We start from the raw sequence: 26,376 nt of genomic DNA, 5'->3' as shown, positions 1-26,376 counted from the left end.
TCGGGGTAAATCCACAAGCTCATCTTAAGACTTATTATTCGTGAGCAAGAAATTGTTTATCTTCAACCATACTTTCGTATTTACATGATATAATGAGGAAAGTATCGTTTTAAAAACAGTCTTTGTTAAGACGCTTTATAACTCATTAGATTTACGGAAAAGGTCTTGGAAGGGTTATTTCCTATGGTTCATATTTGCGTTTCATTATTTATTCCATTCCTTTGTGCTCGCAACAAAAACTGAACAAATGACACTTGGTATGATTTTAGAAAACTCACATTTCTGTTCGTTAACCCGGTTCAGATAAGAGGACTTTCATTGGGCTCATCAAACTTTTTAAGTTTCGAAGCTACTTCGTTGTTGCTTGCATAATCATTCACTTTATTCTTAATGTTAGGATCTAATCTAATCAGGCTTCAAGATCACACTTCAATCTAATCAAGCCTGATTAGATTGAAGTGTGATCTTGAAGGCTTTCAAGATCCCACTGCTGGGCAAAGGCCTGCACTTCCTCTTTCTATTTTTCGCGGTCCTGTGCGTCCCGTGCGCGCGGTCTGGCCAGTCCCACCGCCAAGCGTCCAAGTAGTCAGTCTAATGTTGGCTTTAGTCAAAGTAAGCAAAATCCCTTTTTCGCTTAAACCGTGTTAAGTGTGATATCTAATACACTTTTTCCTATGCTCACTGACGACATTTTCAGGGAGTTACAAAGTCATGAAAATCCCGCATATTTTCGGGGTGCTTAAGTGGAATAATCCTGGCTAAACTGGCAAATAAAAGTCGCGCTCGGAACGAATTTTTACAGTTCACAGCTTAAGTATCTTTTTAACTAGTCTTTTTCACGGTTCACTTATTACACTTGAATAATATGATTATTGTGTAGCTTTTTGCAATGGAGTAAGTATACATTAAAACTCCATAATTTTACCCCATAATATTGAAATCGGCAACATTGTCGGATTCTGGTGGGGCAAAATGTTCACTATTTTGATGTTATCAAATGCAGTGGGGGCTTTGAAAACAAAAAGTCACTTTCATAAGCACTGGTTATTTAGTTAAATTGTCACAAGTAACTATAACAAACACATCACACGTATTGACGCTGATCGAGATAGAAAAAATGATCAGAAAAAAAAGAATGCTGCATTGCTGCTGGTGCTGGCTCACTTTAGTGACGAAACGGGATAAGCCTCGGATAGTCACCTTACGACCTCCTCCGTAAGTACTGTAGATACTTGGTTATGTTGACTAATATTGTGTATAGTGTGGAAGACCTATATATTATTACCCAGATTGGTATGATAAACCGCGTAAAAGGCTTAGTGACGAGCTCTAAAGATAGACCTCCGAAGAAACGTGACGTATTTATGTATGTTAATCGCCAATCTAAGACAAAATGTGCTCGACGACAGCAGACATCTTCCAACAAGTAAAAATTAAGAACACCGGTTTAAACATTTAGCATATCTGAACAGACAGCAGCATACGTACCAGTACCTACTCTGAGACGTACAGGGATATTTTAAATTAAACCCAAAGAACTTTTCACTTATGTTTTATTTTATTTTAGATATGAGATTACTTATACTTTCTAGATGACAGTCAACAGTAGGACTAGGGCCCTGTGCTGGGAGGTTTTCTGGCCACGTCTTTCCCTCAGCGTTACAGATTCCGATGTGGTAGTAGTTTTACAGCTAGTTACATAATATGTAATTTAATTATGTTTGACGTTCAAAAAGCGCTAACTTTGTAAGCCAATTTTGAAAAATAAATATTTTTGAATATTTTGAATTTGACTGAAGAGGATGATTCAGACCATGATTCTGAGTCGATATCAAGTGGAATTTGCTGTCGGAAAACTCATGAAAATTGTTGTGCTTTTTTAAATTATTTTTCACTTGATATCAACTCAAAATTATGGCCTGAATCATCCCTCAAAGTTTTCGTTACGATGTCACTAACACCGTTCCATTTGCATAGAAATACAAATTACATTGAATGTCTTTTCTATATTAATACTCTGTACTTACCTATAGACTAAATCTAATAAGTACTTGAAAAGAACTGTAAGTTCCTGTTCTCGGAGTGAATTCCTAGATAATTGGAGATTCCCCACTGCTTTCTCATTAGGTACTGAGTTCCAAGTTCCTATCTTCATGTAATTGACAATGCACTGCCGATACTCCCCGACTCGGGCTTGATTGACTGAAGAAATAACAATTCCGGACAAATCCATTAATACTACTGCGGAACGGATGTCTGCTTTTCATTACGACCACCGTGGTCCAGTGATTGAGCGTTGGGCTCAAAATCAGGTCCTGAGTTCGGTTCACCGTGAGGACACGTCTAATAAAAAAAAAACTAAGAGCCTAAGAAAGATATAATATTTTTTTCAATCCAATAGAAATGTTAGAATCTGAATTGTGAAGGCGGCGTGGCCTGTATACCTATAGAATGTATCATTACGGGGTACTCCCTTCGTCCCTTAAAACAGGTGTAAGAATAAAGTAAAAGCTATCACGTTGCTATACAACAATGTTTTTAAGCTGTCGTAACCTGTGTGGCTTTAATTATTAAAGTGTAAGTTTACCATGATAAAAAATACATAAAACTTATTTGAGTTAAATTAGTAAAAAGTCATGTTCTCAGAGAAAGGTTTCTTTTCTTTAATCAGCGCGGTATTCAAGTCAATTAGTATGCACTACGGTCCATCGGTAGGATCGTTAGTGCTTGCAATCGATGACCTGAAACCGGAACTAGTGCTGTTTAAAGAGTACTCAGGCGTAATAAATCACACGAAATTGCGATAGAAGCTCCAGAAGTCAATTTCCTTTGAGATAACGTCTTATATTTTAGTTTGAAATATATTTCTTGTTAGTCCTTTGGGTTTGTAAGTAGGTCTTCTCCAACACGCTCTTGTAGTCAGTTCAAGAGTCAAAAAGAATGCATATTCCCAAGCACACGGAGCTTAATTTCCTCTAGGGATCGTGCGGTCGGCTCTCGTAGAAGCATAATTTTTCATTTAAGTGCTAAGCCAGCACCTTATTTTTACCGCTTTCTGCTGACCCAGCACAAAAAGGATGACATATAAATGCGTTTACGGTCAACAGTAGCTTAACTCATGATTGCTGGCCCTCTATTATCTGTTTAAAGAACATTACCATTGCAGATGTGCTCATTATGTACCTATTACATGGCCAATAAAGTTTAAATTTCACCAAGTTTGGTCATGTTTACGGTCGTACCCCGCACAAAGGATTTCATAAAATGAGACAATAGTTATAAATCTACTTTGGAATTTGGTAATATTACTAAGTTATATTCGAAAAGGTTCTGTTTGCCTGACCTCTATCTTTACACGAGCCGTTAACTCATATCCATTAACTATTTCGTCCAGCAAAACTACTCGTGTGATTTAAATATTATACTGGCAAGTTTTCTAAACATACATAGATAGATATTTTTCTATATGCGGTCATCGAATCAACTTTTATATTTCGTTCTCATTCTCCAATTGTTGGGTCAAAGCCAATTTTACCTGGCAAAAGTGGTGCAACGTGCAGTAACAGCTGACAAAGCTTTGGCGACATTTCTTATTTCCTCTATCTGCTAAGCCGAACGAAAAAGGTTAAAGTGTACCTAATTACTGTATCTTTTCTTGTACAAACCAATATAAATTTTAAATATAAAATATAAATATGAATTTATAGTTCCTGTGTTTCAACACCCTTTACACCACAGTTATTTAAACCTCTACGTATTACAATGTCTTAAATATTTTCTTTTTAACATATTGGTTCAGTTGGATGGGTTTTATTTTTTCAACATTTACATTAGTTGAACTAAAAAACAAGTAAGTAAGTAAGTACTTGGGTACTAAATTCAAAAAAGGGTAGGGGATTAAAAAGGCCACATCGAATCAATTCATCTAAAAAAGCAATATTGCTATTTGACATTTGTTTGCATTGCGCACTTACTTTTATATGCGCAAATGTCAAATTGCAATATAGCTTTCTTAGATGAATTGTTTCGATGTGGCCAATATAACCCCCTAGTTATTCAGGAAAGGTCTGAAACGCGTGGTGTATATACCAATTTTTATCAGAAAATAATTATCTAATTCAGCTTCGAAAAACCTGAGTAAGTCTAGTGCGTGCTGTTTTATGGATAGATGGTGAAACTTTAATTACTATCGCTCGATCAGTCGTGGCAAACTTAGTTTGTAATTTTCCTGCGGCTCGATCTTCTTTGTTATACGCCCAAAGTTAATAATTAATACAGTATACAATATATTGCTAGTGAGCAATTCCCCTGTCATAGTTTCCAACTTAGATTATAATCTTCCTCGGTCGTAGGCGGAGTCTGAATTAAGAGACGAACTCCCGCAACCAACCACGTTTATAAGTAATTATCGATGAATTTTGAAGCGGCTTAATAGCCCTTGAATTATGCATGAATGAGGGGATTACGCTTTTTTGCATTTCTTATTACATCTTCAATTTTCTTATATTAACTAGCAATATTCGCAATATTTAGTGTTACGTACCTACCTACTTACGATTTTAACATATTCACAATTCGATTCGTTAAAATTTTACAAGTGGCATATTTGTTCAAACTATAATCTGTACGCCGGGTGGTCTACTGTCAGCAATAGTTAATAATGTTAATAATGGTCTACTGTCAATCGTATAGTTGGCTGTGCGACCACAGAATAAATAATAGTACTGCGGAACGTAAGTTATATCGTTTATTAGTTCACGGGGGTTAATGTAACAGGAAACACCGTGTTATCGTCCGACAACCCAGTATTGCCACACAACTACCCATTATCGGATTGATTTTTAAATGTATTCGCACAACCACATTCTTGTAACGACTGTTGAAGAATAAACACGTGTTTAACAGCAGAGACATTCTTTAATTTTACCTACATTAGTCATTTTAGTCTTCTGCGTAAGATATTTTTTTAACACTAGAGATTATCAAAATCTACTAACCTAACCTACACGGTCGTGACGCCTAATTGGGGATGGACAGTGCAGCAAATTAAGAAACCTCTCACTTTTGATGCTTGAAATATTTATTACTATAGACGGCTCTAATAAATATTTTTCAACCCGAAACTCTTCCAAGGGAACCGACAACATTACTGCAAACTCCAAAAACAATATACTTAAATAAAAAATAAAAAATCGGTAATGGCGAAAACTGGCATCATCTTGTTAATGGTTAGATAATTTATGCAGTTGTACGAATGTTAAGTAAGGAACATCGTGAATAACCCATCCGCTATAAGTTATAGCTGGTCGGGCGGAGGTTAAAAGACGAGACAATAAGGCGAATATGGCCCACATCCCTCTAGCCCTCCTTACCATATAAATAATCAGGGCCCAGAAAGGACCCGGCCAATGAATTGTCGACGCCGCCAAGATACAGTATCTTGACCTGGATGGAGCTATTTTATTTTTCTTCAAATGTACTGTGTGACATTCCCCAAATTGTTTGTACATAATAAACTTTAGGCAGGTTACCTAAAGGTTTAAATGCTTAATACAACAAGTGGTGTTCGCGGTTAAATAAATTCATAATTATCTAAGTATCAAAAATAAAAATCATACCCGATTTTATAGTATATGTAGATACTAGCTATTCGCTCGCACGTGAATTTAGAATCGGGTATTTTGTACTGGTGAAATTATTTTCAAAATCGGTTGAGTAGTTCCAGAGATTACTTCCTACAAACAAACTTTTCAAATATATGAGTCACATAAAAATATACCTTTTTTTAATTATTATATTATTATTACCAACCTACACCATCCCGGTGCAGGGCAAAGGCTTCTATCTTTTCTTGAACTCCTCCCGATCTTGGGGTTTCCCTTAAAATATACCTAGCACATTTCCAGTCATGTACGACACGTATAATAAGTATTAACGTAGTAAAGTAGTAATTACTTTGGTCTTTTGTAGAAAATCCATACTAATATTATAAATGCGAAAGTAACTCTGTCTGTCTGTCTGTCTGTCTGTCTGTCTGTCTGTTACTCTTTCACGCCTAAACGGCTCAACGGATTTTGATGAAATTTGGTATGGTGATAGATGATAACCTAGAAATGGTCATAGGCTATAAATAATCACGCCATCGTTCTTAGGGGGTAGGCAGTTGGCAGATAACTAAATTGATTTAGTGATTTGTAGTCGTTTTTGTTGGGACTTTTGCTCTTTCACGTCTAAACGGCTGAACGGATTTTAATGAAATTTAGTAAGGTAATAGTTGGTTATCTAAAAACGGTTGTACGATCAAATTGATCACGTCATCGTACTTAGGGGGTAGGAAGTAGGCAGAAAACTGAATTGAGTTAGTGATTTTTTTATGGTTTTTGCTGGGAGTTTTGTCTATCATGCCTAAACGGCTCAACGGATTTTGATGAAATTTAGTTAGCTGATAGATAGTAATCTAGAAAAGGATATGGCCTATTAATATTTATGCTATCGTACTTAAGGCGTAGGCAGTAGACAGAAAACTAGGTTAGTGATTTTTAATTGTTTGTTTTAAAAGTTTGCCTCATTCACGCCTTAACGTCTGAACGGAATTTTATAAGACTTGGTTAATTTAAAGATAGGATCTTAGGCACTGACACAGGCTACTTTTTATGGCGGGAAAGTACCTCATTCCCGCGGAAATCTAGATTTCGTGATCGTGTCAAGAAGCGCATGACGCCATAGCTACTGGAATGATTTCGATGTTTTTTTTTTAAACTGAGTGACTTCAAGTTAGTATTTGATCACTTTTCTAACTTAGAGGGTAGGTAGGCGCCATAATTTAGGGAATTTATGATAAAATTTTGATGCAACTGTCTTTATTAAACAGTTATATCTCATTCCTACAGGAACCTACACATAGCTATAGCTAGCTATCTATTAACATTAAAACTCTTTCTAGAATCACATTACGCCAATTAATTGATCTGATTTGTATAAGTTTTTTTATTCAACTGACTGTTACATTACATACAGATAAAATCTAATTACTTACACCACATAATTAATATAGTACTACATGACTAGCTACGCTTTAAACTTGAGGAGGTAATTCGATAGACATTTATACGAACTTTAAGCCCAGTAATCAATCATAGTAATAAGGTAATACTCATTTTAGACAAAGAAACGGATAGGTAATCAGTTCGTCAACGAAATTATAACACCTACACTTAGTTTGTTTACTATTTAACGAGGGAAAATAATCCTTACTAATATTATAAATGCGAGAGTAACTCTGTCCTGTCTGTCTGTTTCGCTTTCCCGCTTAAACCTCTCAACCGATTTTGATTAAATTTAGCACAGACAATCTTTAGACCCTGAGAAAGAAAATAGGATACCTTTTATTGCGAAAAGAAGGGACGAAGAGATTGAAATAGGGGTTGAAAGTTTGTATGGGATATTTTAATCTATACTTATAATAAATCTGTAGAGAGGTCAATTCTGTACATTAAATATTTTTTCAAAATAACTATCAGGGGGTGATAAGTGGTCGATACTGATGCCAAAAATGCAATCAGTAAAAATTTTGTCTGTCTGTCTGTCTGTCTGTCTGTCTGTCTGTCTGTCTGTCTGTCTGTCTGTATGTTCCTTATAGAAACAAAACCTACTGGACGGATTTTAATGAAACTTGGTACAATTATTCTTCACACTCCTGGACAGGTTATAGTTTACTTTTCATCACGCTACAATCAATAGGAGCAGAGTAGTGAAGGGAAATTCTTTTGTATGAAAAATCTAAACCACTCAAGTTAGACGTTTGAAATTTGGCATGCAGGTACCTTAGATACCGTAGAGGTATACTAAGAAAGGAATTCCCGAAAATCTTACGGGAACGGGAATTAGCGGGAAAATCCTTTTGTATGAAAAATCTAAACCACTCAAGTTAGACGTTTGAAATTTGGCATGCAGGTACCTTAGATACCGTAGAGGTGTACTAAGAAAGGAATTCCCGAAATTCCCACGGGAACGGGAATTAGCGGGAAAATCCTTTTGTATGAAAAATCTAAACCACTCAAGTTAGACAATTGAAATTTGGCATGCAGGTACCTTAGATACCGTAGAGGTGTACTAAGAAAGGAATTCCCGAAATTCCCACGGGAACGGGAATTAGCGGGAAAATCCTTTTGTATGAAAAATCTAAACCACTCAAGTTAGACGTTTGAAATTTGGCATGCAGATACCTTGAGTACCGTAGAGGTGCACTAAGAAAGGAATTCCCGAAATTCCCACGAGAACGGGAATTAGCGGGAAAATCCTTTTGTATGAAAAATCTAAACCACTCAAGTTAGACCTTTGAAATTTGTCATGCAGGTACCTTAGGTACCGTGGAGGTGCACTAAGAAAGGAATTCCCGAAATTCCCACGGGAACGCGAATTAACGGGAAAATCCTTTTGTATGAAAAATCTAAACCACTCAAGTTAGACGTTTGAAATTTGGCATGCAGGTACTTTAGTAAACTTAAAGCTTAGTTGCAACAGGATATTACAAAATTCCCACGGGAACGGTAGTTAGCGGGAAAATCCTTTTGTATGAAAAATCTAAACCACTCAAGTTAGACAATTGAAATTTGGCATGCAAGTACCTTAAGTACCGTAGAGGTGCACTAAGAAAGGAATTCCCAAAATTCTCACGGGAACGGGAATTAGCGGGAAAATCCTTTTGTATGAAAAATCTAAACCACTCAAGTTAGACGTTTGAAATTTGGCATGCAGATACCTTAAGTACCGTAGTGGTGCACTAAGAAAGGAATTCCCGAAATTCCCACGAGAACGGGAATTAGCGGGAAAATCCTTTTGTATGAAAAATCTAAACCACTCAAGTTAGACGTTTGAAATTTGGCATGCAGGTACTGTAGTAAACTTAAAGCTTAGTTGCAACTGGATATTACAAAATTCCCACGGGAACGGTAGTTAGCGGGAAAAAACATTTGTATGAAAAAATCAAATCTAAATAAAAGGAGAAACTGACTGACTCAGTGACTGACATATATCAACGCATAGCCTGAACGGCTAAACGTAGGCATTTGAAATTTGGAAGGGACATAGCTTAGGTACCGTAGAGGTGCACTAAGAAAGGAATTCCCAAAATTCTCACGGGAACGGGAATTAGCGGGAAAATCCTTTTGTATGAAAAATCTAAACCACTCAAGTTAGACCTTTGAAATTTGTCATGCAGGTACCTTAGGTACCGTGGAGGTGCACTAAGAAAGGAATTCACAAATTCCCACGGGAACGCGAATTAACGGGAAAATCCTTTTGTATGAAAAATCTAAACCACTCAAGTTAGACGTTTGAAATTTGGCATGCAGGTACTTTAGTAAACTTAAAGCTTAGTTGCAACAGGATATTACAAAATTCCCACGGGAACGGTAGTTAGCGGGAAAAAACATTTGTATGAAAAAATCAAATCTAAATAAAAAAGAGAAACTGACTGACTCAGTGACTGACATATATCAACGCATAGCCTGAACGGCTAAACGTAGGCATTTGAAATTTGGAAGGGACATAGCTTAGGTACCGTAGAGGTGCACTAAGAAAGGAATTCCCGGAATTCCCACGGCAACGGAAATTAGCGGGAAAATCTTTTTGTATGAAAAATCTAAACCGCTTAAGTTAGACGCTTGAAATTTGGCATGCAGGTACCTTAGTTAACTTAAAGCTTAGTTGCAACAGGATATTGCAAAATTCCCACGGAAACGGGAGTTAGTGGGAAAAAAACATTTGTATGAAAAAATTGAAACCGCGTAAGATAGATATTTTCAATTCAATTAAATTATTTATTGCATTCCATGTAGTACAATAGGGTGTTACATAGGCATAGGAACTAAAACATGGACCCTATAGGGCACAGCAACGTTGAAGGGAAGAGAGGAAGTGTGTATTAAAATTAAAACTCAATGAACAATCAATTAAAAAAAAAACAATTCAATCAATTGATTCAATCTAGCACGCATGCATACCTTAGTAAATATAAAGTTTATTTTTGGCTGTATTTTGAAAAATGGGAGTTATTGGGAAAAAAAAATGTACTTATGAAAAAATCTAAACTGCATAAGTATGCACTCCCACACACACAAAGATCTCTCTCTTATATAACACGCCACGCGGACGAAGTCGCGGGCAAAAGCTAGTGATCTATAAAATCGCTAGAAACGAATGAATGACCAAAAATTATGTAAGATTTGACGTGTAGTTTTTTGGATAATATTAGGAAGTAATTGTTTTAGGGTAAATGAAAAGTGGATACGTAACAGAATTACACTCATAATACGCTCCTTAAAAATAGATCAACAACAATAACAGTTTAGTTTTGTATAACATAAAAAACAAAAGCGACTACCTACGCAATGTATTTTGCTGTAACATGATTGGGGTTTCTGAATGTTTATTAGAGTCAATCCACCGCGCAAAATACAATCTAGGATACAGTTTACAATCTCTAAGTAATCTGTATAATAAATCGGTAATGTTTGTGTAAATAAATCTATTTAACAATCTGAATATTTAATTTGTTACATTTGTATAGAACGATTGCCTTAGGCTTGGCCTGACAAAAGCAATTACAGAGTGATGGCTACGGGAAGGGAGGCAGACTAATAGTCTGTAGACCACCGACCAAAATTGGAACCAACTAGTTAAGAAAGAGGCGGAATCGCTTGCTCCAAAAATTCGTTATTAATCAAGTAGACGGAAACTTACGAAAAACCCTAATATATAATATATAATACTAGACGATGCGACGCTGCTAAATTAGTCCTGAATTAGTTCGAAAACGACTACCTCTAACGGTTGAGCAAAAATAGGTTTAGTAGACAAAGGACTCATTCGCAAATGGACCTGCATTAGTTTTTGGGCTCTTTCTTGAAATGCCCTATTCGTAAAATACCCTATTCGTAGAATACCCAAATCGTGAAATACCCTATTCCCGAAATTCCAAACGTTATTTGAGGATGTTAGTACAATCGTTTTATTGTAATTAGTACAAATAACGTAGTTAAAATGTATAAGGAGTAAATACTGAAAGAAATTGAACGATCATAATTATTTATTGGTTCTATAGAATTATTAAATAAGGCTGTTCATGGTTTTATATTACATTAAAAGTTGTAAATAAATAATCTTTTTTAAAAAAAAGTTCCGTTGTAATCTGTTGTCTCTGTAATGCAGTCAAGATTGTTTTATATTTCTTGTCAAATAACATGTCTCTATTTCTTCTATTTTCCTTAAACTTTGAAACAAACTCTTCTTAATAGTTACATCAAAATGCTTCGTCTCCCCTCGAATTTTGTAGATAAAGTGCAATAAACTTGGGCGTTTCGGTATTATAACGCTGAGTCGTCGGTGCCACTCTTCTAGGGCGTTTGTGGTCCTATGACGTTGACCGGCACAGCTTAATAAAGTTGGAGACGATGCCACTGCCGTTCTAAATACCTTTGAAATCGTTTCATTGCAGGAGACAATGGTTCTATCATACCGTAAATAAATTTGCCATCCTTCGGATATATAACGTGGTGGTAAAAGCGGCTTTACGGCGGCCATGCGAATCACTTTTCGATTTTCCGCTGAAGTGGTCAGTACCATATCTTTTGCCTTTTTCCAAATTGCCTGCTGGTAATGAAAATAACAACCGCTGATATTTGCATTTGGGAAATCTTCACTGACTGCATTTTTAACTTAAATATACGTATATTTCTTCAATTTTTTGGTTCTTCGTATACAGGGTGTCAGGGACATCGTAACGAAATCTTTAAGGGTGATTCAGACTATGATTTTGAGTTGATATCAAGTGGAATTTTCCATCCCAAATGTATGGAAATGAAAATAATTAAAAAAAAAAACACAAAAAATGATAAAAAGAAGAAAATAAACAAAAACGAGGTGAAAAAGGTTTTGCTTTTCAATAAAACACTTTACAAAGTTTAGATGGTTCTGTTTTGAAGCGTGACTGACGCAACTAAATTCGATTTTTATTTGATAGTACTTAAGGTGAACGCAATATCTAGGTACGTATAATTGCCTGATAGAGATTCCATTTCCACATTAAATATATTTTGGTCGTACTTAACAAGAAAAACTATGATACATTTAGACCGAAATATTTTTTGTTCAATAAGACTGTCTCACGCGAATGTAAATAATTTTATTAATAACATACCCGTCGTACTCATTCAGGGAAACAAAACTGGTGCCTTTTCTCTCATTACCAGGCTATTTAATGTACTGCGCTGTTAAGAAAGGTCTCAAATGAGAAAGGTCTGGCCCATAAAAAGCCTTTAGGGTTAAAGCATCCCCGGGCCCATGTTGTATGTGGTAGTAGGTATAGAGTCATGTTTTCTTACATTAACAGCCTATAAAGTTTAGTCGCGCAATTCTTTTCGTCCACGTTGGGAACTAAACTTACCAAACCAGTTACAGGAAAAGATTTGGTAACTAGTTGTAAGAGAATAATTATTTTTCCACTACCTACGAACATCAAATTATTTCCATTTTTGTAACCCCGAGACTTCAAAAATATTCGGCTATGACCCTATACCACAACATTTTTTCGAAAATTCTTTAGTAAACTGTTGACTGATATCGTCGCGGCGGTATCTTCAGCGCGCTTAAGTTTGCGCTACCTGTCTTGCATATTTGAAATGTGGCAGTAACGATTTCCCTAAGAAGTTTGATATCGAAACAGAAGCCAAAACCACTAAACGGCCCACTGCTGTTTATTATTTACTATGCTGATGTTGTAACACTCATCTAGCATTGCGGTAAATCAAGCTCGCTCCAATCTCGTATTGGTGTGAGGCGGAGTGACCCTTCTACGCTTAGTATTATTGTTATTATACTATGCTATTGTGCGAAACTTTGACTATCGGTTTTTATTTTTACGAGTGTATTGGATAGAACTGACAAACTAATAGTAAATGTATAGCAATTAGCCACCGCCCACAGAGTACAGCGAAATTGGCGCTGACGAAACTTGAAGCTATTTGCCAAACGACCGCAATTCCACCAAAAATCAGACCAATTATCCTCATGAGACAGAGATATACATCGCCTGGAAGTGTCTTTTAAATATACGTAACATTGTGTTACGTTGATACTATTTAAATAAATAATATAAATACTTCGGTGGGAAAATAAATCAGATTTAAGATCATTATTTTAATTCTTACCCCTTTGACGTTGAATAATTTATGCAACGTTGGCTGCATCTTAAAAATGACTCAAAATTTTATATAAAACCTATAGGTATTAATACCTATAGGTGTATATACCTACATAACTTAAACCTATATCTATGAGTAATTCTCCAAAAAGTTTTGACAAGGTTGAAGATTTTGCAGGTCCGATTTTTTACAGAACCAAATGTCTATCTGGCCTTCCAACCCGCGATGGGAAAACCAGTTCAATACAGGTTGGGCTAACATTTAAGAAAATAAATTTGTTAATGCTGTAAAAAGACTTTATTCGAAAAGTACGCTAAAAATAGTACCTCGGTAATTAATAATACGCATGTAAGTTTTTGAAATCGATTCCTAGGTGTTAAAATGGCCTTTTATTAAACAAGTAAATCCATTAATTTCGAGCACATTCAGTACTCCTCACCTTGTTATAATTTATACATATTATCTCGAATAATTTTCTCGCTCTGATCGTTTTTTTAAAGACTACGCGGCAAAGAAAAGCAAGAATTCTTCTTCTTCAAACACTTATACTCAGTTTAACAAGGGCAAAATCACGTCGTTGGTCTGTAAGCAGCCCATGGTCGACACCGTTAAGTTAAATCGTCCTCTATTTACGGCAGTGTATCGTTCGCATTTTTTTATAACTATGACTGCAAACGTATCTAGTCGTCACACATCTGTACTCTTTATCCGGAATCCCGACTAATATTATAATTTAAGTGGAGCTGTGGCACGCCAAATAGTCATCGACTATTGTAGTTAATTTTTGCTCTTTAACGGATCCTCTACATATTAATTGTTATTATATTTAGATATCGTCGTTACTAATTTAAAAGCTTTTATGTGTCGCCCTCACCAAATTTCTTTTTTGTCAGGATCGAGTAGTGTTTTGCTTCTATAACATTCAGTACAAATTATCATTTAATATTTTTTAACACAGTTAAACAAAAAAAAAATCTGGCGGTAATGTTTTCTGGTTAGTGCAAACCCCAATCAATAATCAATAAATTATTCCCTTAAATTTTGTTAAGCCAGTAATCGAACCAGTGACATCTCTGTTAGTTAGTTCGTCGCTGACATCGCAAACAGACGTATCTGAAATTTTTGGCGAATCTGATTTGCACCATTTGCAATTGTCAATAAGATAAAATTATTTTAGCAAAAAATTGCAGATACGTCTGTTTGCGACGACAGCGACGAGTTAGTTCAAGACTTTAGTCATATAATAGATTTGTTTATTTACTATTACTGTGTTCATTTATGCTACATGCATAAGTGAAATCTACTTAAATTGAGGATCATTAATAATAATCGTAAATGAACATTCCACGGCAATGAAAAAGCTAGAAAAAGGCTCAAGATATACAAAGATTCAAAGAAACTACAGGGAGGAAAATTACAAAAATTTTAGAAAAAAGCTAAAAAATAAATTACTCGTAAAAAAGCTAAGCGTTTCTTCTATAAAAGTGTTAATGATGTAATTCTTTTAAAGAATCCTTGTGATATAATCTGAAAAGCTTATCAACACAACGCTTAATTTCTAACAATACAGTGAAAGCAAGTCGCCCTTGACCTATTCTTAATTTAAATTGTCTAGAGGTTTTCTTTGAGGTTTACAAAAGAGGTTTTTTTGTTTTAATTATTTGTTCCGCGTTTGACCTTACCTGTTCTCCCAAATTCGACCTGCTATTGAGCCTAGGTACGTGCGAATACTGCGTTCTAGAACACATTAGATTTTTTTCTGCGAACTGTAGTTTCTAAGGCTGCGGTAATTTTAATATTTTCTAGTTTAATAGTACTTTTCCACCTAATTCTAATGACCTTCGTGGTCCAGTGGTTGAGCGTTGGGCTCACGATCCAGAGCGTCCCGGGTTCCCGGTGGGGACATATCACAAAAATTACTTTGTGGTCCCTAGTTTGGTTAGGATATTACAGGCTGATCACCTGATTGTCCGAAAGTAAGACGATCCGTGCTTCGGAAGGCACGTTACGCAATCATTATTTGGGCCTTTGGTGGCTCAATAGTAACCCTGTCACCAGGGTTGATGAGGTTGGTACTTCCCCTCACAACACATACGATAGAAGAAGACTTAATTCTCTGATTTTGAAATCCGCCATTGCACCTGCCTTCAGCATCATTCAGACAGCGCAACGTCATTCAAGTTCAGGTTTCGAAATATCAATTTTCATTTCTCACTGAGTATTCAGTGTATCTAGAATATGTGCTACCAAATACAAAACAAATATTATTATGACTGCTTATGGGATATCATGTGTCCGCTTGAGGTTAGAGTACTAGGTCGGGTTGGGCTGTTAGCGCGCACACTACGCCAACTAAACAGTTGGGTTGGTGGTGAGTGCGCAAACTAGGCAACAGTCGGCCGACGATATTCAGTTTTTGAGCTACCGTTGAAGAGAGCTGTCGGCCGACTAAACAATCTGTCGGTGTGCGCGCTTGCAAGGAGCTCCATACTGATATAGCAGTCGGCCGATAGTTTGCTGATAGTTCAGTTTGAACGCAGTTGAGTAGCCCATCAAACTTATTTATCGGCCGATACCAAATCGTTGTAGTATGCGGACTTGCATACATCTTCATACTGATTATAAGCCCGACCAAATTATCGGCCGATAGAAAGTCTGTGGTTTGCGGGGGCTTTTAAGGTCCCTTATTGCTCACGTGTTACGAAATACCTATTACAGAACGTGGCTCGCTTACTTTACTTACTGTGAGATTTATAAAATGCTAAGCCGTGATGTGAAATCAACGCGCGACTATGTATTTCTTTTACTGCGAATTTTATAATTATAACATGTACTAATACTTGAGATTATAAGCGTAAGTCTATGTAGGAAGTTCATAACCCCATGTGTAGAGTTATGGATGGGTAAAGCTAGAAATTCTTATAAAATGGAAGTTGAGAAGATTTTGGTTCCGAGATTTTTTATAAAAGTAGCTTTGTATCCCAGATTATAAACAATAAAAAATAATAAAGTGAAGATATACCTTTTTACCCAACTACGGCGAAGAAAATGGAGGGTTACGTGTTGTGGCGTTCTAAGTTTAATTGTTGAGTGGTGAAATTGAAAAGTGCTGGTATTCTAATTAAAAGACCACATAAAGTAATATTTGAAAGTTTTATTGTTTCTCACATATTTACACGTTTTACACTTTTTATGTTATTACTAATGTTTTATGTATTGTTTGTATTTGTATTGTTTAAATTAACTTTTTAATACAAGAAAAAATAATTATGCATCCATTTTTGATGCTAAAGAGGAAGTCTCTATCTTTGTCTAAGACAATACCTTTTTTATAGTAACCAAAACCATAGACATTTTTACATTTTGTTCGTAATCCGAACACGTGTTATAAAATAATAAGCATAAAAACTAAAAACGAGGTAAGTTGGGAAAACAAAGCGTTTACTAGTTCAACGTACTTTTTATTTGAAATCCCCAAGTAGATCTGAGGGGATGGCGTGGCTGTTAACAATGTGGGTCAGTCTTTAGCTCGGGTTGGTCTCAGATAGTCAAGGTAGCAATATGACTACCTACATTAAAAACATCATCGCAAAGCGACTAGATATCATATTACCTAGATTTTATATGACCACATCGTAAAATGACATGATCGCAAAATGACTGAGTAACTTGTTTGACTACATCGTATAATAACAATACAATCAAAAGCAAAATGCTTATTATAAATTTGATATTATTTGTAGGGTGGTCAGGTAAGACTCGTTGAAATGTGTCGCTCAATTGAGCACCATTCAGGAGTCAAGTGTAGAGTTTCAAGGGTAAAACTACAGACGTGAGCGGCTCCAATCCCCAAAATAAAGTTGTGAGCTTCTTTTCTTCTCTCGTGTGGATTGCGAGACCAATAGCCAACCCTATCAGTCCTAACTTAAGGAAATAATAGCCGGGCTCGACAGCTTAACTCTTAACGTGCCCTTCAAAGCACTTCTTATCTCATCTTACTCTAGAGCAATCGGTTAAAAAATCCTGCAATATCTATATCGATTTATTTAGTTTTAATAATAAAAATATTTTCTTAGAAGTGGGTTTATATCTATACACCTCTGCCTACCCCTTCGGGAATAAACGCGTGATGCTATATGATGTTATTTTTGTTTCAAAATGCAATTTAGATAGAAGGATACAAAATGGTTTAATAAAATCATAAAAATCAAAATCATGTAGTTTCGTTTGACGTAGTCATTTTTGAAGTAGTCATTTTGCGATCAAGTATTTTACGATGAGGTCAATATACGATCTACATAAAATGAATATCTAGTCGGTTTGCGATGTAGTCTATATAATGTAGGTAGTCATATTGTTATGGACAATCTGAGACCAACCCTTGAACTTTCCTGGCATGAACTGTAGTGGAAATGCCATTCGATCAACGGACGTCTAACAAAAGAATTTCTCAGAGTTTTTCAGCGAAGCGATTTTAGTAATTACGTCATGTTTTTATTCAATGTACTTACGGCAAAATTAATTTATAATTACTTATTGCCATAGTCCGAAGTTTTGAACTTCACAGAGAATATCTAGGATTTTTAAAATTGGATATCTATACGAATTTCAGCATGAACCAAGTGGTAGTAAATAATTACGAAATATTCCTTTTTAAAGTTTATGCCAATTTTTTTTTATTTAACATACATACATACATAAACTCACGCCCGTAATCCCTAATGGGGTGGGCAGAGCCACAAGTAATCAAAGACAACTTGCAGCCACTGTTGATACGATGTCGTAAGCTGGATATGATGAACTTTTTATTTATTATTTTTTATGTGATTTGGACGGCAAATAGGCAGGCGGGGACCACCTGATGGTAAGTGATCACCGCCGCCTATGGACATTTGTAGCATCCGGGGTATTGCCTGTGATGCTGACCTTGAAGTCTTTTTCACTCCTTGATTCCGGATACGCGAAGTCTCGAATTACCCCATACAGGTTGATGATTGATGTTTAAATATCCTGAGGCACGCTTAACGGAGAAACACTGAAGAATAATAATCTATGCACTTGATTATGAATATGCACTCGTATATCTAATTTAATTGAAGTCGGATGACCATGTTTTTAAAATTTGACGGGAAACCTCACATTACAAGTGACGGGGAAAAAAATGAGGGTATGGTAACTTTTAACATGTGTTGTCAGTAAGACAAACAGGCAGGACGTGAAGTTAGTGGCCAGGAGGGAAGTCAACCAGAGAGGTTGACATCAGTACCAGAATCCCTTATCATACCGCAGTGGGAAAACCTCGCAGCAGATACGGGCGCGTGAATCGTGTGGTTACATCACAGAAACTCAAAGCGTTGTGTCATATTATATTATTTGTATGGTCGTCTATACGAAATCAGAAGGTAATTATGTCTACAAGACGTAGATTTCGACCTAAAGCAAAACAAATATGAGATATCGCCTGGAGGCTACACATAAGGTCGACCCATGAGGATCATATCTAAAAGGTTGGCTTTATTTAGCTTATTTACCTTTTACCTGGCTCCTCCATGTCAATATTTTCCTAGCGAAGTTAACAATCTAGAAAGCATCTATTTATTTTATTACTCTTGTTTTTGTAAGTTTGAATCCTCATTAGTAATTATGAATTATCTGAGTTTTAAATTTACTCAAGATTCAAATTTTTATTGTTGTGAAACATAACCTGTCGTATTTTCTAACAAAAGACGTTTGCAGTTATGGCTACTGAATTAAACTATATCAATTAAAAAATACACGTAATTTTTTTTAAAGTTATCAAACTTGGGTTACAAAAGTAGCTGAAAGGGCCTGTAACATATCCCAGCGGTAATTTGCTTTCACACGCACCTCTAGAGGCACCTAAAATGGCAAATATTGGGCATGAGAATAATACAGGCTCGAAGTCAACTTAAAGAAAAATGTGTTTGTATATTGCTTAATAAAAGTTACAAGGAAGGGTTTATGAGGACGTGCGTTTCCGTGTGATTGAGTAGCTTCATGCTTCACGCGCTCGTAAAGACGACGTTTGCATTTCTGTGAGTTCTTTTTCAGTTCTTTATCAGTCTTCTGAATCTCTCGCCGGTTTCAAATCGTCGTCGTCTATTGTACCCAGAGCCTGCAAAAACTTTTGTTGACGAGGCCTTTTATGCCGATTACTGAACTGCTCCTTCGCTTTGTACAAAAGTGCTTGAGATATTGTTTAAATTTGATTAAACGGTTTAGTTGTTGTATTTCAATGTAGTTCGGAGCCATAGATGTGCCTGATTAGAACAATTCAATATTTAATTCTATTTAATTGTATTAATCAACTACTGACATTTAAATTATTTTATTTTAGCTCTAATGAAAAGTTCGAAAGCCTTAATTCCCTTAGTGGCTTTTAAACATACAGGCAGATTAATTAATTTTTCGGTTAACAAATAGTGGAAATAGCGTAATATTGGTGGTAATTAAATAATTGCAAAAATTACTATGTATGTAGAATATAAGGATGTGCAGTCTACTTAAACGATCGAAATGAAAATTCGTCATTAAAATTGTAGCTGTAATTTTTCATAATTAAAGCACACAGTAACGGGTTCTTACCGCGTTTAAAACAATGTAATTTTTCATATTGTATACCGCTCCAAATTCGCTTAAGGCTTTAAATAGTTATTTGTTTAACAAGAGAGTGCCGAGTTTAAATTACGAAGTAGTGAAGTAAGTAGTCTAGGCATAATGTAGACTTAGCGCAGTTAGTTTTTTTTTCACTTGTCACTCTCTAGTGATAGTTACCAGTTTTATGAAGTTTGTTAAAGGCTTGTTTGCTTTTGTTTGGATGTTACGGTGAGGGATGAATGGCAGCATCGAGCCAAACCAGATCCTGGCAGAAAAAGAAAATTATGTATCGTGTTATAAGTACCTAAATAAAATAAAAACATATTTAAGGTTGATTACGAACTTTGAGTATTAAATTTTGTTTTCTTTTTTACCGAAGCAGTAATAAAAACCTTGTTTGACCTGAATACATTGGCTCGGTATTAAACGGACATGATATAGGCCTTATCCCCTCCCTTATGGCACAGGAAGTATGCTAACATGAGTTATGGGCCTTAAGGGAACGAGATAAAATTCGGTTTCCAACAATATACAGCTATGGTCTGAGTGTATTTACGGTTATGGTGAATCGACACTGTGTCGTAAGAAACTTACTACACAATGTGTAGCTGAAAAGGAGTCTGAAGGTTTCGTGCGTTTGCCATTGCTGAGGAGTTTCGTAATCAATAGGGTAGATACGAATTTTCGATGAGATATTGAGACGAAGTGACTTACTAGCGACATCTGAACCAAAACGGTAAATTTATACGTGAAAAAATAAATGCAAAAATATTTAACTTATAAACCACAGTTCAGGGCGCGCGTCAAGTTGCGGGTTAGGTACTAGAAAGGTAAAGAGGAACTCTTATGGTGCCACTCTACTATCATTTCTTCACGAAAAATAAAAGAATGGATATTCATATAGGCCAAGGACATATTCACAGAGAATATTATAACCTTAGGGATGTGCAAACTATTAACAGTAACCAATATGTAAACTATTAACCTACATTATTTTCATCGGTAACAAAATAAAAGTATAAAAATGTACCAATGTAATCCTTGTTTTGCTGAACATATTACTCTTCGCGCCGCGCATAACAGCACACATTTATTCTAGTTTTTGTCGACAATCAAAGTGTAGTAAATCACTGGCCAGGGTCGCGGCTGTTTCACTGCAGCAAACATTTTTCCACTATCGCAGTACGGACCAAATTCCCGCACACGATACTGTTATGTTTCTGTACTTTTTTAACAGTTGTCTCTCATCTCTATAAGTACAGGTAATTTTCCAATTTTCGAACAAATGGATTTATTTGTATTGTTTTTTTTTTCTATTTGATTCTGGTTATAATATATATTATTATTGTCTATTAGGTACATTCTTATTTTGCTGGGTGACAACTTGCATTTCATATTTAAATCTGATATATCGATACTGTGATGATGTGTTCTCTTCTAGATGACATCTCCTGTCTAAAGCCCTCATTCAAAGACTAACTTACTTTCAAATAATGCGCCTGACGGGTAGGTTAGGTATTACACTCTCATAATGTGGCTAATACTTTTTTTTTTTTAATTCGGAAGCTCGGAAGGAAAACAGGAAATTGCACCTGACCACATTTAACAAATAAAACTATAAACGAATAAAGTCATAACACTCATAGTTAGCTGACTAGTTCTAAATAAATTGAATTAAATGTTAATCTCGCTAGAAGTAACTGTTTAACAGCTTGTGACGTTTTAATCTGCAACTTGTTGTAAGGAGAATGTACACGCTCTCCGTTTTCATGGTCGAAGTTTTTCAACGCCTAAAAAGGGTTTGTATTCGCTCGCTTTTTGCGACTAAATGCCAGTTTTCTTGTTTGTGTAGGTAAGCACCTTTTTTTTTTGACGTGACTTATTGTAGATTTGCCGCAGATGGCATTAACTACTTGGCCGGACAAATGGGGAGCGCTGAAGGCTCTCACCCGGTACAACGTTTAAGACAACAGGCCTGAGGGTGCCCAGTTGGGCGCGAACCTCGGCTCAGGGCGTCGTCTGAGAGGAAAAATATTTGAAAGAATTAATCGACCCTAGTGGGTCGATAGCGATAAGCGCTGAATGAGGGAAATCATCGACCACGCCGGCGGGGTCGGCATCGGGGCCCTGAAGTGTTTGGTGTCGCGAGTTGATTGGCTGCCTCTATGGCTAGAGTAATCGGTAGGTAAGCACCGTGTTGTATCACTATATAAGTTATCTCTTGAAGTGTGGGTAACATGAATGGTAGACAGAGAGAAAGCACGACGTAAACAACAACATACTCTGAATTATTTATTTATTACTGGGGGGCTAAAAAGGCCACTTCTGAGCAATTCATCTAAAAAGCAATATTGCAATTTGACATTTGCACATGTAAAAGTAAATACGCAATGTCAAGAAATATCAAATAGCAATATTGATTTTTTAATGAATTGTTTAGATGTAGCCTTTTTAACCACCCTGATAGTAGTTAAATGATTATAAAACAAAGATATCAGAAATAAACAGATAGCAAGTCAACTTTAGACAGCGTAATGAATAGAAATGACGGATGGCAGAAAGTATTTAGAATTTTATTATGAATCAAGTAAGAATAAGCTCCAAGATTTAATTAGCCACAACGTGTATTATGTAGAGTTTTTCGACTTCCGCCAATAAAGTATTCACGTTTTGTTGGTTCATCAATAGTTTACCAGCAAGCCTTAGCTTCGACATATCTGTCTAGTATGCCACAACCCATTTGTTATCATCTCTGACATATTTACTATCTATTAGCTTTTCAGTTTTGAGATATTTTAACCACATTTTTTTAAACTAGGACAAAAATCATGAACGCAACCAAAAACACAAATTTCGTATGATATAGAAATTGACCTACAGGTCTGACAACCGCTGCTTATCGGCGGCTACTTTTTTTTTTCAAAATAAGTACAATAAAAATATTTTAATCACAATAAACTTGTCACAAGCACCTGTGGCTTGCAATTAATAACTGTACAATTATTTTAAAGCTGATGTATATTGTGCTTTTAGCAGATTTGTGATTATTAATACTTTTTTAATCAACTGTTTTGTTACACGTGCTAGAAAAACTTGCGATAATAATACACAGCGAGATCTCCTGTGCTTTCATAATTAAATTAAAATAATATTGAGCAGAATTCATCCCCAATGGAGGCAATGCATTCCATATTTTACAACTCCGCGACAATTAAAGCTGGCAATATACGTGACTCCAACTTACATAAAACAAATGAAAAGCGGTAAATGCAAAACTAGACTCTACCCCGCTGTGGAGCAAATTTAAAGGGGCAATTCTCTTTGCGAAAATTTGTTTAGATAAGACAATGACAAATAGCGTACTGTGAATGGAAGTGGCACACGGAAGTCATAAAGCCGAAGCCGTGTGGATATATTTTTTAATTTCTCTATATCGCGTGAAGTGAAAGTGTCGGTAATATGTATAAACATCCCTTATGCGTCCCGCTTCTAAGCACAAGCCACCTCTCCTGATATAAGTTCTAAAATTAGAAAAGCTCTATATATAAATATAATATGACCTTATCTATTCTCTTCTACATTTTTTCGTTTGTATTATGGTTGTTTTTGGGATTACCCACCTGTTGGCAGAGAAGAATATTCAATTATAAAAGTTAAAGGACTCTTTCTTGAAGTCTCTTCCATAGTATTTTGAAAAAGACTAAATGGTTTGTCGGGACCTAAGGAAAGCTAATCCTCACGACTAATGTATATAAGTATTGTTAACGGCCTCCGTGGTCCAGTGGTTGAGCATTGGACTCACGATCCGGAGGCCCCGGTTTCGAATCCCGGTGGGGACACATCACAAAAATCACTTTGTGATCCCTAGTTTGCCTAGGACATTACATGCTGATCACCTGATTGTCCAAAAGTCACGTCAGGGGCCTTAGGCGGCTCAATAATAACCCTGAGACCAGGGTTGATGAGGTTGGTACTCCACCTCACAACCAGATAAGAAGAAGAAGATTGTTATCGAGCGAAATGACTAACTCAATATTAGTATATAATAAAGAGAAAGAAAACACAAACTTAAATATTATAATGGTTGCTATGCGCCATACAGCCAACAAACCTAGACAACGGGGGTTGCCAGATCTGACGTTAACACATTTTTCCCTTGGTAAAAACCGAAGTTCTTACCAAGCTATGGCGTAAGATTCAGCTTTGCAAGTTTGCACGCAGGTCGCCGGAGGACTTTTGCGCTGGTCCTTACTTCCGCTACCCGCACGACGCCGTCTTTGCCGGACACACCCGCACAACCCTGCTGCGAGGCCAGACCCCGCGGGACAAATTTCCATCAAAAATTAACACCAAATCCCCGACGCGTAAAGTAGCAGTTAAGGCCTCACGGCTGGCTAGGTATTCCTTTACCCAGCGCGCCCAAAACTCATCAACGAGACGTATGGCCTTCTTCCACGCTTGCCTGCTGAGTAGATCGCCATTCGAGGAGTACAGAGTGTGCAGATAAGTAAACGACCTTAACAAGAAGTGGTTCGGCGTCAAGGCTGGCTCATCCTCATTTGCGACCAGTAAGTGGGTAAGAGGCGTATAATTAATGATCTTTTCAATCTCGACCAGAAGAGTTACCAAGATCTCCTCTCTGGACGTCTTTTCTCGAAAAACAACCCCCCTTCCATTGGAGATGATGGAGGAATAAACTGCCACTCGATGAGTGGTCAACTGCGGCCCAAGCTTCACTCACTCTGACAGGCATCCACGGTTAACGAATTAGCCTTCGAAGAGCCAATATAGCACTGTCTGCTGTCAAACTTCCCACCACTTCGAGGTGAATCGCTTTGTCATCAGCCACGAGAACAGCGCCACATAACGTTTTTCACGGGACCTCTTCACCGTCCGGAGTCCGGACTTCGAACCGTTCCTCGAGCGGACCGAGATGAAATAAAGTGCGACGAACGAGAATGGCGGGCGATAGTGCTGAAATATTTCCGAGGGTAGATCGCCGATAAACATTCAAAACAACAATCTTCCCCGATTTAATACATGCAAGCTCTCCCGTGAAAGCGTCTGGTTAGTTAAGTTTGAGCAGAAACTCTTCAGCGTTTCTTGACATCTCGTGCGAGCATCTGCATAAAGAACTACTCGAGCGCGCCTGTTTGACCTTCAAAAGTCGCGTGAATCGAAAAACCCGTGCGGTTATACGAAGTAGCCGTTGCCAATTAAAGAAGTGTTCTGCGAACAAAATAACGCAATAAACATCAGGGACTTTTTCCCGAGATCGCATTTCCGAGTTCACCTCGAAAGAGGTAAGTTGGGATGGAGCTAATTGCGTTCAAGTTTCCTCCATGTCTTTTAAAAAAGGGGAACCATGGCATTATACTTACAAACTAACATAATACTAAAAAAATATTAATTTAATAGCCTGTGAGTGTGAATTTAGCTTATGGCATTTGGAATAAAATTACTTCACCAAGAAGTTACATAAAAATTCAAAGAAAGGATTACAAAGTTGCTCCACTGAAAGTTACCGGATAATTTCTAAGCTGATGAAATTTGTCTAGTCACATGCTTGAGCCATCTTTTTCAGTTGTCAAATTTAGCCTGAAAATAACGAGAGACCTTCTTAGACGCTTCTCATCCAGACTTATACAATGACGCTGGGATAAAGTTGGTGATCGCTACCAACTATCAAATTGAAATTACAGATTGCGATCCAACAACGATTATACACACATCGATGTGGGCTATTTCCATAATTTATTAGAGTAATTCGCAAGGAAATGGCCGGCAGTCTGTGCTAATTGGTCCATTAACACTTTGAGCCAAATTACACCAATCTTAGTTTGTTGTAACGTCGCCAAACTATAGTTTATGTAGAATTGGCACGAATTTATGTAATGGTTATGTTTTGTGGTTTGTGACTAAAGTCAGTGGAATGTCGAAGATAGCTGCAAAGTTACTATGGGAGGTAGTTCTATTACACTCTAGTATAGGTATTTCATTCGCTTCAAGTAACCGACAAGAGTAGCTAAGTCTAGCGGGGTTTCTGGACAATTGGTAATGTTATGCTTTTTAGAAATGTGTGGAGGATCAAATTGGGTAAAAGACTACGAATCGTTCCTATTTTGCCGGTCTAACAATAGACCGGGAATTTTTCTTCAAATCATTAATAATACTTATTGCAAGCTGCAAACTTCATGAAAATGACTTAGTCGTAGAAGAATGACAACGTTGTTAGACAATGCCGGTGGTAAAACTTGGAGACGTGAGAACGACACTTGGACGCGTGGGTGTTCCAGTGGCGTCGGTCTTTGCGAGATCCTGACAAACGGACCGACCGGTTAGTCCACGGCTTCCGCACATCACTCAAATCTCTGTTTCACTTTTCGCCGGCGTTGCCAGCCGCTTGGATATTTTTGACAATACCGTTGGTAGAACATAGAGACGTGCGACCGACACTTGGAACCACGGGTTTTTTGGTGGCGTCGTTCTTTGTGAGGTCCTGAACGGACCGACCGGGCTCACCCACGGCTTCCACACATGACTTAAGTCTCTGTTT

The sequence above is a fragment of the Pectinophora gossypiella genome, chromosome Z (genome assembly GCF_024362695.1).
Source record: "Pectinophora gossypiella chromosome Z, ilPecGoss1.1, whole genome shotgun sequence".
Lineage (NCBI taxonomy): Eukaryota > Metazoa > Arthropoda > Insecta > Lepidoptera > Gelechiidae > Pectinophora > Pectinophora gossypiella.
The sequence above is the reverse complement of the archived record's forward strand: the minus strand, read 5'-3'. Positions refer to the sequence as shown.